Below are 10,944 nucleotides of genomic sequence, written 5' to 3' on the forward strand. Positions count from 1 at the left end.
CAAAAAATTTGCAGCTGGATTTCCTTGTCACACAGGAGAACTCAGTTGTGACTGGTTACTGTAGCACAATATCCAGTGCTTTGGGGGACCTTAGCAATTACAGCTGTCTGCAAAATCACTTATTTCTTGTTCTTCCAAAGACTCCTTGCTGAAGGAAGTACTTCATTCAGAATGCATTCCCACCTGAAACATATACAGATTCCTCAGTGAGCTGCACTCCTTTTCCTTTTGGGTTGATCCCTGCTGCATTTCCATCAAGAAACCTGCGGCCAGAGGCACAAAGAGTCCCTCTCTTTCTTGTTATGCCCAAACCAATCCAACCCTGGTTCTAGTCCAAACTTCAAGCCAAAGTCTGGTCATGTCTTTATCTGGGAATATATTCTACCAGACCATCAGGGCTGATCTGCTCAAACCACATCATAAACCTTTCGTCTGTTCCATCATCCTAGTAACTTAAAGCCTTTCAGGATTTCAAAAAGAGGCCAATAGATCTCTCTGTCTCTTATACCTGGCTTCTGGATGTCTCCTACTGGAAAAGCACATCCCAGGGTAAAAACTATATGGACCTATATGGATCCATGAAGGCCTTCCTATAGCCGCCATGCAGTAAACAGCATGCAAAAGATTTTTTTCCTCATCCATAAATCCAGGCTGTGACTGATCTCATTTTAGTCCACACCTATCACTCTGCTCCTTCTTTCCTATCGGTACACATGGGTGAAGAAGCCTGTAAGAAGCTCTTCTTCTATGGCTGCAAGCTGCAGCTCATTCTCCTCCATGATACATACTTTTGCCCACTACTGGCTATGCCCTTTTCAGTGTTTGCAGGCAGCAATATATGTCCTGGGTTATGATTAGAAGTAATATAATACAGCAAATGAGCTAGGGATGCCAGCCTCCAGGTGGGATCTGGGGATCCCTCAGAATTAACAGTTTAACTCCAGACTGCAGAGACTGTGTTTCCCTGGAGAAAAAAATGATGTTTTGGAGAATGCACTTTATGGCATTGTACCCCACTGATGTGCCTGTCTTCCCTAGACTCCACCCCCAAATATCCAGGAATTTCCCAAGCTGGATCTAGCAACCCTACCCCCCCCCCTCCAATTCCATTCCCTGTGGCCAGGGGACCTGGCAATCCAAAACTGAACTGAAGCTAAGCAGATCTTGGTGTGTTCAGTGAATGAATGAAAGAAAGATCTCCTGTGAATTCTAGGGTTGTCAATCTCCAGGTGGGGCCTGGAGATCTCATGGAATTACAATGGATCTCCAGCCAACAGAGATCAGTTCCCCTGGAGAAAATGGCTGGTATGGGGGAGGGGTGGACACTATGACATTATTCTTCATTGATGGTCCTCACCTTTCCCAAGCTCCACCACCAAATCTCCCCACCAGAGTAGATAACTCTATTCCTTGAGATCCATGATGAAAGAAAATCAAGATATAAAATGTAATAAATGTGTACAAACTGGGCCTAAGCCAGTTACTGAGAGGAGCATACTTGACTTTGCTCTAAGTGTTAAAATTTTCCTTGACAGAGAATATCAAGGCATAACTATATTTTAGCACAGTCTAAACCAAACACCAGCATTCAATATTATCACAGACTTGGGTGATCTGGTCTGCAAAAGAAACACATTGACTTTCTCTGCAAAGAAATCTACAATATGAGCAATTAGCATCTTTTGAAAGACATGTTTGAGTTATGCTGTTCTGTGAGAGCAACCGTAGGAGTTGCAGCCAACTACATTGCCTGGGACTGAAGTGATTCTCTTCTTTCCCTCCTTAAAAAAGAGGAGCATGACAAAGTGAGATGACAAAAATTTTGTCAGTTTTCCTTTTGATGGCACTGCAGATGGCTTCTGTGCATTTTTGTATTTCATCAAAAATGCAGTGGGATGCAAAGAAATTATCTTCAAACCATACCTATATTTTTATGAGAAGATAGTCACTGAACTTTAAACAGTATAAAATATAGAAGAGAATAAAAGACAGAAAGCACAATCAAGTCAAAGACGAGCACTTTGCAGCCCCACTGATTTCAGTGGGAGAGATCTAAGCAAGCGCTCCCTTCTGTTCCATCGAAATCAGCATGCTTAATGGTGGCTGGAATGTGCCCATATTATTCTCTTACCTATTTGCTTAATTTATTCTCTAGAATGTGCCCATATTTTAGAAATGTTTCAAAACTGTACTGATTTATAGACTACAGCCACAGTTCTAGGTGTGCAGAGAGTTTGCATAAGCCTGTCGAAAGTCTGAGTTTTTTTTTTCTTGCACATGTGTAGTAACTACCTTTCCCTCAGTAAGATCCTTGCTCAGCAAATAATAATGTTGACATCTCTCTTAAATAGTTAAAGGATCAGGTAGTAAATGATTTGAAAGATCTCTGACTGAGATCTTAGAGAGCCATTGCCTGTCAGAATAGACAATACTGACCTTGATGGGCCAATGATCTGATTCAACAATAAGGCAATTCAGTAATATGTTCACCTCTCTACCCTTGGACTCCCCCCCACCCCAGCAAGTCTCTCTCTATATTTAAAATAGTTTTCCTAGCAACCACTATGCTCGTTAGGCTGAGTGCCTTGCCTACAACCAAATTGAAGGGGCAATTTGCTAATACTCCATTTTCTGGATGCCACTCTTGTGCCACTGGCATGACTGAGACCATTGAACGTGTTTTGTGGTGGGTGAGGGAAGGGATGGCAGCGGAGTCCCTCCTCTGTTACTTGTTTTCTCCGGTTTACTTGAGCCTCCGACCACTAATTGTTTATAAGACTGGTTAAAATTATTTTTTTTTTATCAACCAGACTAATGGGAGCTGCTCTGTACAGATTTTGAGCCAACTTGCAAGCCCTGTGATTATGTTTTGTTATTCTGTGACCATTAGTCTTCATTGCAAGAACTTTGGATTTCCTCCATTCTAAGCAAGTACCAACTTGCCATTGAACCTCAGATAGTTTCCTTTTTTGGGGGGGCTGATGATAGTCCTGCAGTTATGTGATCTGTGGCCAAATTCTTGTTTGTTTATAATGTCTTTGAGACACTCTCATGATAAGTATTAATGTGACAATTTGGGGAGGGACGGTGGCTCAGTGGTAGAGCATCTGCTTGGGAAGCAGAAGGTCCCAGGTTCAATCCCCGGCATCTCCAAAAAAGGGTCCAGGCAAATAGGTGTGAAAAACCTCAGCTTGAGGCCCTGGAGAGCCACTGCCAGTCTGAGAAGACAATACTGACTTTGATGGACCGAGGGTCTGATTCAGTATAAGGCAGCTTCAGATGTTCATATGTTCATATGACAATCTAGTGATTTTATTAGTGGCATGATTTTCTTTTATCAATCATTCTATAACTGTTATTACTATTTGAACAGTGATTTTATTGGATGGCTCAATACATCCAGTTGAAGGAGGTCATTGTTAATAAAGGAAAAGAATAATGTGTTCACAGGTAAGGTTTCAGAAACAGAGCACAGGATTATGAGCTGTTTCCCACAGCCTCTCCTTTCCCCTTTCATCATGGATATATAATTTCCATCTTCACCTTTAATTAGGTTTAAAAACCCTATGGTCAGCTGTGATTTGATGGCACTTCACACACACACACACACACACACACACACACACACATTGTATTCATACAGGTATCAACCATGCTGCAGATAACCAGAGATCATACTTAATTGCTACTTAAAACCAGCTTCAAAACACAGTTTCAGATTCTGGTTAAATGGCACTTCTTATCCTTAGTCATGGTTAATCTGGCAGTGCTAATGTAGTAAGCTATAGTAAGCGTATGTAGAAGGAATGTGCAATCCTATGACAGTCTGGAGTTTAAGCAGTCTACCAATGTTATATGTGCACTAGCTGCTGGAGCTTCAAATATTACTTTGTGACCTCCATTGTATACTGGTTAGGGTGTTGGACTGTGAACTGAGAGACTTGGGTTCAAATTCCCCCCTCTTCAGTGACCTTAGGCTCTGTTACCTCATATGACTGAGGTAAGGGCAGGGTTGCCAAATTTTCTTGTTGTGTTGGGAAATACATAGAGATTTTGGAGGTTGAACCTGGGGGAGGTGGGGTTTGGGGTAGGAAGAGACCTCAGCAGGGTATAGTGCCTTGGAGTCCACCCTCCAAAGCAGCCATTTTCTTCAGGAAAATTGATATTGCTCGCCTGAAGTTCAATTGTAATAGTGACCATAATGGACTATCATGGGTTAGCGCCTCACAGAATCTGAGAACCTTTGAGTGACAGGCTGTTCAAATGGAATTCTGAGGAGAGTGTCAGTTAAGAAATGACAGTTGCGAACTGACAGTTGAAGAAGAGACAGTTTAACACTGACTCAGGACTGGGAAGGAAGCAAAGAGGAATGAGAGGATCACAGAAGATCCCCATTCAAACAAAAAAGGGACAGAGCTTCTAATGAAGAGAAGTAATTCCTGCCTAGTGAAAAGGGAGATAGCTCTAAAGAGAGGAGTGATCCTTTGGTCTGTATATATAGAAGGATTTGGGGTATTTGGTGTACATTCCTGCCTTCTAAATGAGAAGTGTCAGTGAAACTCAGAAAGCTATGCTTGCAAGTTAAAGCAGAAACTGAAAAGAAAGCCTCAAAGTTTCAAAGTCCTTGTTGAAAAGCAAAAACATTTACTTGTTGGCACCATATTAGCTGGGTTCAGCATGATTACAAAGTTACCTCAGTTTTCATAATTGGTTCACCAAACACATCCTACCTGATTACACCTGGTCTTTTTAGCTCCAAGTTAAATAAAATATTTTGTTTATTGTGAACTTTCAAAAGCTTGTCATGTGCCATTCCATAAGTAGAATATAAGCAGGTGATTTTGACTCTTTCCTCAAACAGCTGGACTGGACCAGCATCAAATATATATAATTACATGATAGGATGGGACAGTCATAGACCAATAGATAAAAATAAAATCGATGTAGAGGCTGTCCAGCAAGCAAGTAAGAAGAAACAAAGGTAAATTCCTGCGTGAGAGAGGGAAGAGTGTGATATCGCCACAGTGAGATATCTCTGGGTGCCTCCTGGAGGTTGGCAACACCTTGTGAAGGTAAAGTAGAGGATAAGAGTGTTCTGCTCTAAGCCCCTTGGCAGGATTTTTTTTTTTTTTTTAGAAAAATAGAAAATATGAGTGCATTTAAAAAAGTAATTAGCCTTTTCTCTGCCTTGCGGCCTATATTTAAAGGAACACTATCATCAGAGAGGGGGAAAGAATGAAAGTGGGCTGGGTGGAAGGAAAGAGTGACTCAAAGTCTAAGTTGCTTGTGGAAGCATATTTCTCCCCCCTCCTACCAAAACAGGGAAGGAATAATTACTTCACTGTTGGCTTCTCTGGGATCCTAACCCGAGACAGGTATTCTTCAATAATTTAACAGTGGTCAGATAAACAGTGTTATCAGAATTCCTCCTCCAAGAGGCATGGGAAGATTGCAAGAATGAGAACAAAAATGTGTATTCACCAGAGAGCCAGTTTGGTGTAATGGTTAAGTGTGCGGACTCTTATCTGGGAGAACCGGGTTTGATTCCCCACTCCTCCACTTGCACCTGCTGGCATGGCCTTGGGTCAGCCATAGCTCTGGCAGAGGTCATCATTGAAAGGGCAGCTGCTGGGAGAGCCCTCTCCAGCCCCTCCCACCTCACAGGGTGTCTGTTGTGGGGGAGGAAGGGAAAGGAGATTTTGAGCTGCTCTGAGACTCTTGAGTGGAGGGCGGGATATAAATCCAATATCTTCATCTACCTCACAGGGTGTCTGTTGTGGGGGAGGAAGGGAAAGGAGATTGTGAGCTGCTCTGAGACTCTTCGGAGTGGAGGAGGACGGGATATAAATCCAATATCTTCATCTACTTCACAGGGTGTCTGTTGTGGGGGAGGAAGGTAAAGGAGATTGTAGGCTGTTCTGAGACTCTGTCCTTGAAAGGGCAGCTGCTGTGAGAGCCCTCTCAGCCCCACCCACCTCACAGGGTGTCTGTTGTGGGGGAGGAAGGGAAAGGAGATTGTGAGCCGCTCTGAGACTCTTTGGAGTGGAGGACAGAATATAAATCCAATATCTTCATCTACTTCTCAGGGTGTCTGTTGTGGGGGAGGAAGATAAAGAAGATTGTGAGTCACTCTGAGACTCTTCGGAGTGGAGGGCGGGATATAAATCCAATATCTTCATCTACCTCACAGGGTATCTGTTGTGGGGGAGGAAGGTAAAGGAGATTGTGAGCCGCTCTGAGACTCTTCGGAGTGGAGGGCGGGATATAAATCCAATATCTTCATCTACTTCACAGGGTGTCTGTTGTGGGGGAGGAAGGTAAAGGAGATTGTAGGCTGTTCTGAGACTCTGTCCTTGAAAGGGCAGCTGCTGTGAGAGCCCTCTCAGCCCCACCCACCTCACAGGGTGTCTGTTGTGGGGGAGGAAGGGAAAGGAGATTGTGAGCCGCTCTGAGACTCTTTGGAGTGGAGGACAGAATATAAATCCAATATCTTCATCTACTTCTCAGGGTGTCTGTTGTGGGGGAGGAAGATAAAGAAGATTGTGAGTCACTCTGAGACTCTTCGGAGTGGAGGGCGGGATATAAATCCAATATCATCATCATCATCATCATCTTCTTCTTCTTCCATATGTACACATGATCTGATTGACATGCCCCTTCCTCCTATATGCAGTGGCAGGCATATGCATGTACCAACCAGTATACAGAGAATGGTTGCATACAGTATTATATGAAATAACCCAAAGAGAACAACATACATTTGTTATTTGGAGGTCAAAAATATATGTCATTTTTAGGTATATGTTCATACAGCATAAAAGGGGAAATACAATGAATTCATTCTGAATTATATTAAACTAGTTGAGTCAAAACAAACAAAAAGGTTATGACACTGCATTTTTATATGCAAGTTTGTTTCTGAATCTAGTTCAGGGTGCTTATTTTGACCACTAAAGCACTGAATTCCTTGGGCTGTGATTATGTTAGGGAATATCTTTTCACTTATGACACACCCCCCCCCGCCCCAGTCTTTAAGACTAATTAGTAGATCCTTCAACTCTGACCTGAGGAGGAGGAGGAGGAGAAGAAGAAGAAATTGGATTTATACCCCGCCCTTCACTCGGAATCTCAGAGTGGCTTACAATCTCCTTTACCTTCCTCCCCCACAACAGACACCCTGTGAGGTAAGTGGGGCTGTGAGAGCTCTCACAGAAACTGCCCTTTCAAGGCCTTTCCAGCAGCTGCAAGTGGAGGAGTGGGGAATCAAACCCAGTTCTCCCAGATAAGAGTCCATGCACTTAACCGCGACACCAAACTGGCTCTCAAACAAAAATTGCCAATGCCAACTATATTTCAAGTCGTCATGGTGGGGTATTGGGAAAAGTTTACAATTAGCAATAGCCATGCCTCAGATTAACCTCATTGGCTATGATACTGCCACTGCACAAAAGCCTGATCTGGTCAGATCTCAGTAGCTAAACAGGGTTGGTCCTGGTTAGTATTTGGATGGGAGACCTCCAAGGAGTACCAAGATTGTGACACAGAGGCAGGCAATGTCAAGCCACCTCTGGATGTCTCTTGCCTTGAAAGCCCTATGAGGACACCAAAAGTCGGCTGCAACTTACTTGACAGCACTTTAAATACATGCAGTGAAACCTTTCAACATTTTTTATGTGGTGGCTACCCTGGCTGCTATAAGAAGCAGAGTCTTTTCTGCTATGGGCTCAAAGATCATAAATGTCCATCACTGACCTGGATAGCCCAGGCAAGCTGGATCTTGTCAGATCTCAGAAGCTAAGCAGGGTCGGTTCTGGCAAGTACTTAGATGGGAGACCTCCTTGGAATACCAGAAGGTGGGAGGCAGGGGCAGGCTTTATTCAGTAGAGGTCAATCACCAGAGGTCACCATGACTTCCAGGGTATGTGCGCACACACATACATGCTATATAATGTGTGTATATATATATACACACACATTGAGCCACCGTCCCTCCATAAAAGTGCAGATGCTTTAAAGTATAACTGCCAGTCTGGCAGGCCCATGCCTGCTCTTAATTTAGAATCCTACAATGTCTTTAGTTTAATTCTAGGTTTTTTGCCTTGCCAAACATATTTGGCAACCATCTTGTTCAGTTCTTGAAAAAATCCACTATTTAAAAATATTGGAATAGTTTGAAACAGGAATAGTAATCTTGGTAGAATATTCATCTTTATTAGGGCGATTCTTCCCATTAAAGATAACTTCAAATCATGCCATTTTTCCAAATCTTTTTTAATTTTTTGAGTAGTTTATCATAGTTATCTGCTTTTAGGTTGCTGCATCTATTTGAAATAACAACACGTAAATATTTAATTCTTTTTTCATATAAAAATACTGATTTTTGCTGGAAGGATTGAGCTTGTTCCATCGTCATATTCTTTGTCAAAAATTTTGTTTTATGATAATTGATCTTTAATCCTGCATAATAGCCAAATTGTTTGATCTTATTTATAAGACAGTCAATTGAGTCCATTGATTGTTCTAGTATAAAAACTAAATCATCAGCAAAGGCTCTGAGTTTATATTGTTCATCTTTTATCACAGCTCCCTTTATATTGGCTTCTTCCCTTATTTGGTTATTCAACATCTCTAAAGATAAGATAAAAAGTAGAGGTGACAATGGACAGCCTTGTCTTGTACCTTTTTGAATATTAATAACATCTGTTAGTTCGCCATTCACTGTCACCCTTGCATTTTGTGACGAATATATTGCTTCTACTGCTTTCAAAAAAATTTCACCACATTCCATGCCTTTCAATCGTTGTAACATAAAATACCAACGGACATTATTAAAGGCCTTATCAGCATCTAAACAAATTAAAGCCAATTGCTTCTCTGGATGACTCTCATAATATTCCAAAGTATTACAAACTGTTCTGACATTGTCTTTCAAATACCTTTTGGGAAGAAATCCTGCTTGATCATGGTGTATTATTTGATTGTAAAACTTTCTTCAAACGTTGTGCCAATATGGCAGCAAAAATTTTATAATCCACATTTAAAAGGGAAATTGGGCGATAGTTTTTAATATCTTTCAAATCGTTATTTTCTTTTGGAATCAAAGATATTGTAGCTTCTTGCCATGAAGCTGGTATTTGACCTTCATCTTGAATCTTTTCAATAAGACGCTTAAATGGTAAGAGCAAAGACTCTTCATCAACTTTATAGAATTCTGGCCCAGGAGTTTTGCCATTCTTTTGAGATATTGCCTCTTCAAGTTCCCTTATTGTTATTGGCTCATTTAGAATTGTTTGCTGTTCCTCTATAAATTTGTTGAGGTTATTTTGATTGATATATTCTTCTAACTCCATTTTCTGAACTTGCTTATCTTCATATGATTTTTTATAAAACTGCTCCACAATTTGACAAATGCCTTGCTTTTGATTTTTCTCTTTATTGCTCTCATCTTTCTATGTCGTAATTATTCTTTTGGCCTTCTCTTTTCTCATCCTATAAGCCAACCACCTTCCAGGCTTGTTGGCATGTTCAAAAAAATTATGTCTAGCATACCTCAATTTAATCTCCATCTCTTCCATAAGAATTAAATTCAATTTATGTTAAGAACATAAGAGAAGCCATGTTAGATCAGGCCAATGGCCCATCCAGTCCAACACTTTGTGTCACACAGTGGCCAAAAAAAATTATATATATATATAATTATATATATTATATATATATATAATATATATATATACACACACACACGTATACACACTGTGGCTAATAGCCACTGATGGACCTCTGTTCCATATTTTTATCTAACCCCCTCTTGAAGGTGGCTATGCTTGTGGCCGCCACCACCTCTTGTGGCAGTGAATTCCACATGTTAATCACCCTTTGGGTGAAGAAGTATTTCCTTTTATCCATTTATCTGTTGCATTTCTTTCACCTTTTTTTGAAATTCATATTTTGTTGGTTGTTTTTTAAGATGCTTTTCAGCTTCTCCAGTTTGTGACATTAAATTTTGGAAATTTTCAGGTCTTTCTTTCTTTTTCTTGATACTATATCTAATTGCAAGGCCCCTATAATAAGCTTTAGCAGTGTCCCAAACTACTTGCATCTTTACTTCTTGTGTTATATTCTGTTTGAAAAAATATTCCATTTTGGCCTTGGATTATTTAAGAAAGTCTTTATCTTTCAAAATTGAAGTATTTAACTTCCATAATTTTCTCTTCCGTAGACCTTTTAGCTTTATCATTACAGGGCTATGATCTGAGATAACTCTTGTTTGAATCTCTGTGTCGACTAGATCTTTAATCAAACTTGCTGAAAGCCAACACATGTCAATTCTTGACCAGGTTTGGTGACTGGGGGAATAGTAAGTAAAGTCTTTGGAATTGGGATATCTTGTTCTCCATACATCTACCAGATCCATTTCTTCTGCTAATTTCCAAAAGCTTGCTGGTAACTGAAGACCTTTACTTTTCATCTGTTTATGCATTTTTTTATCCAGTTGTCTATCAGAGACTGCATTAAAGTCTCCTATTAAACATTATTCTGCATACTCCAAATTTGATAATTTAAGATGCAAATCTTGAAAAAAATTCTCTTGGTGATCATTTGGGGCATAAATATTTGCAAGTAGGTTTTTTTTATTGTCCACTGTAATTTCAACCAATAAAATTCTTCCATCTTCAGAGGCAAACTGCAATTGTGGATTAAATTTATCTTTAATATATGTTGCCACTCCCTGTTTCTTCTTATTCATGTCTGTTGCTGAAAATAAGTTACCCGTTTTTTTATTTTTCAAAAAGTGTTGGTCTTTCGTTAGAATATGAGTTTCTTGTAAGCAAATTATATCCATTTCCAATTTTGCCAAATATCTAAATGTCTTCCTGCTTTTAGCAGGAGAATTAAGTCCATTCACATTAATTGAAACTATTGAAGCCATTATGGATTTGGATT

The 10,944-nt window shown here is 40.3% G+C and overlaps 1 non-coding gene across 1 annotated transcript; it reads right to left on the minus strand.

The window, feature by feature from the left end:
- Nucleotides 1-7,311: 7,311 nt before the first annotated feature.
- On the minus strand, nt 7,312-7,452 carry LOC132585529 (U4 spliceosomal RNA). Its single transcript, XR_009556316.1, has one exon. It is a non-coding gene; the product is annotated as a U4 spliceosomal RNA (small nuclear RNA).
- Nucleotides 7,453-10,944: the final 3,492 nt, after the last annotated feature.

The sequence above is a fragment of the Heteronotia binoei genome, chromosome 16 (genome assembly GCF_032191835.1).
Source record: "Heteronotia binoei isolate CCM8104 ecotype False Entrance Well chromosome 16, APGP_CSIRO_Hbin_v1, whole genome shotgun sequence".
In the NCBI taxonomy this organism is placed as follows: domain Eukaryota; kingdom Metazoa; phylum Chordata; class Lepidosauria; order Squamata; family Gekkonidae; genus Heteronotia; species Heteronotia binoei.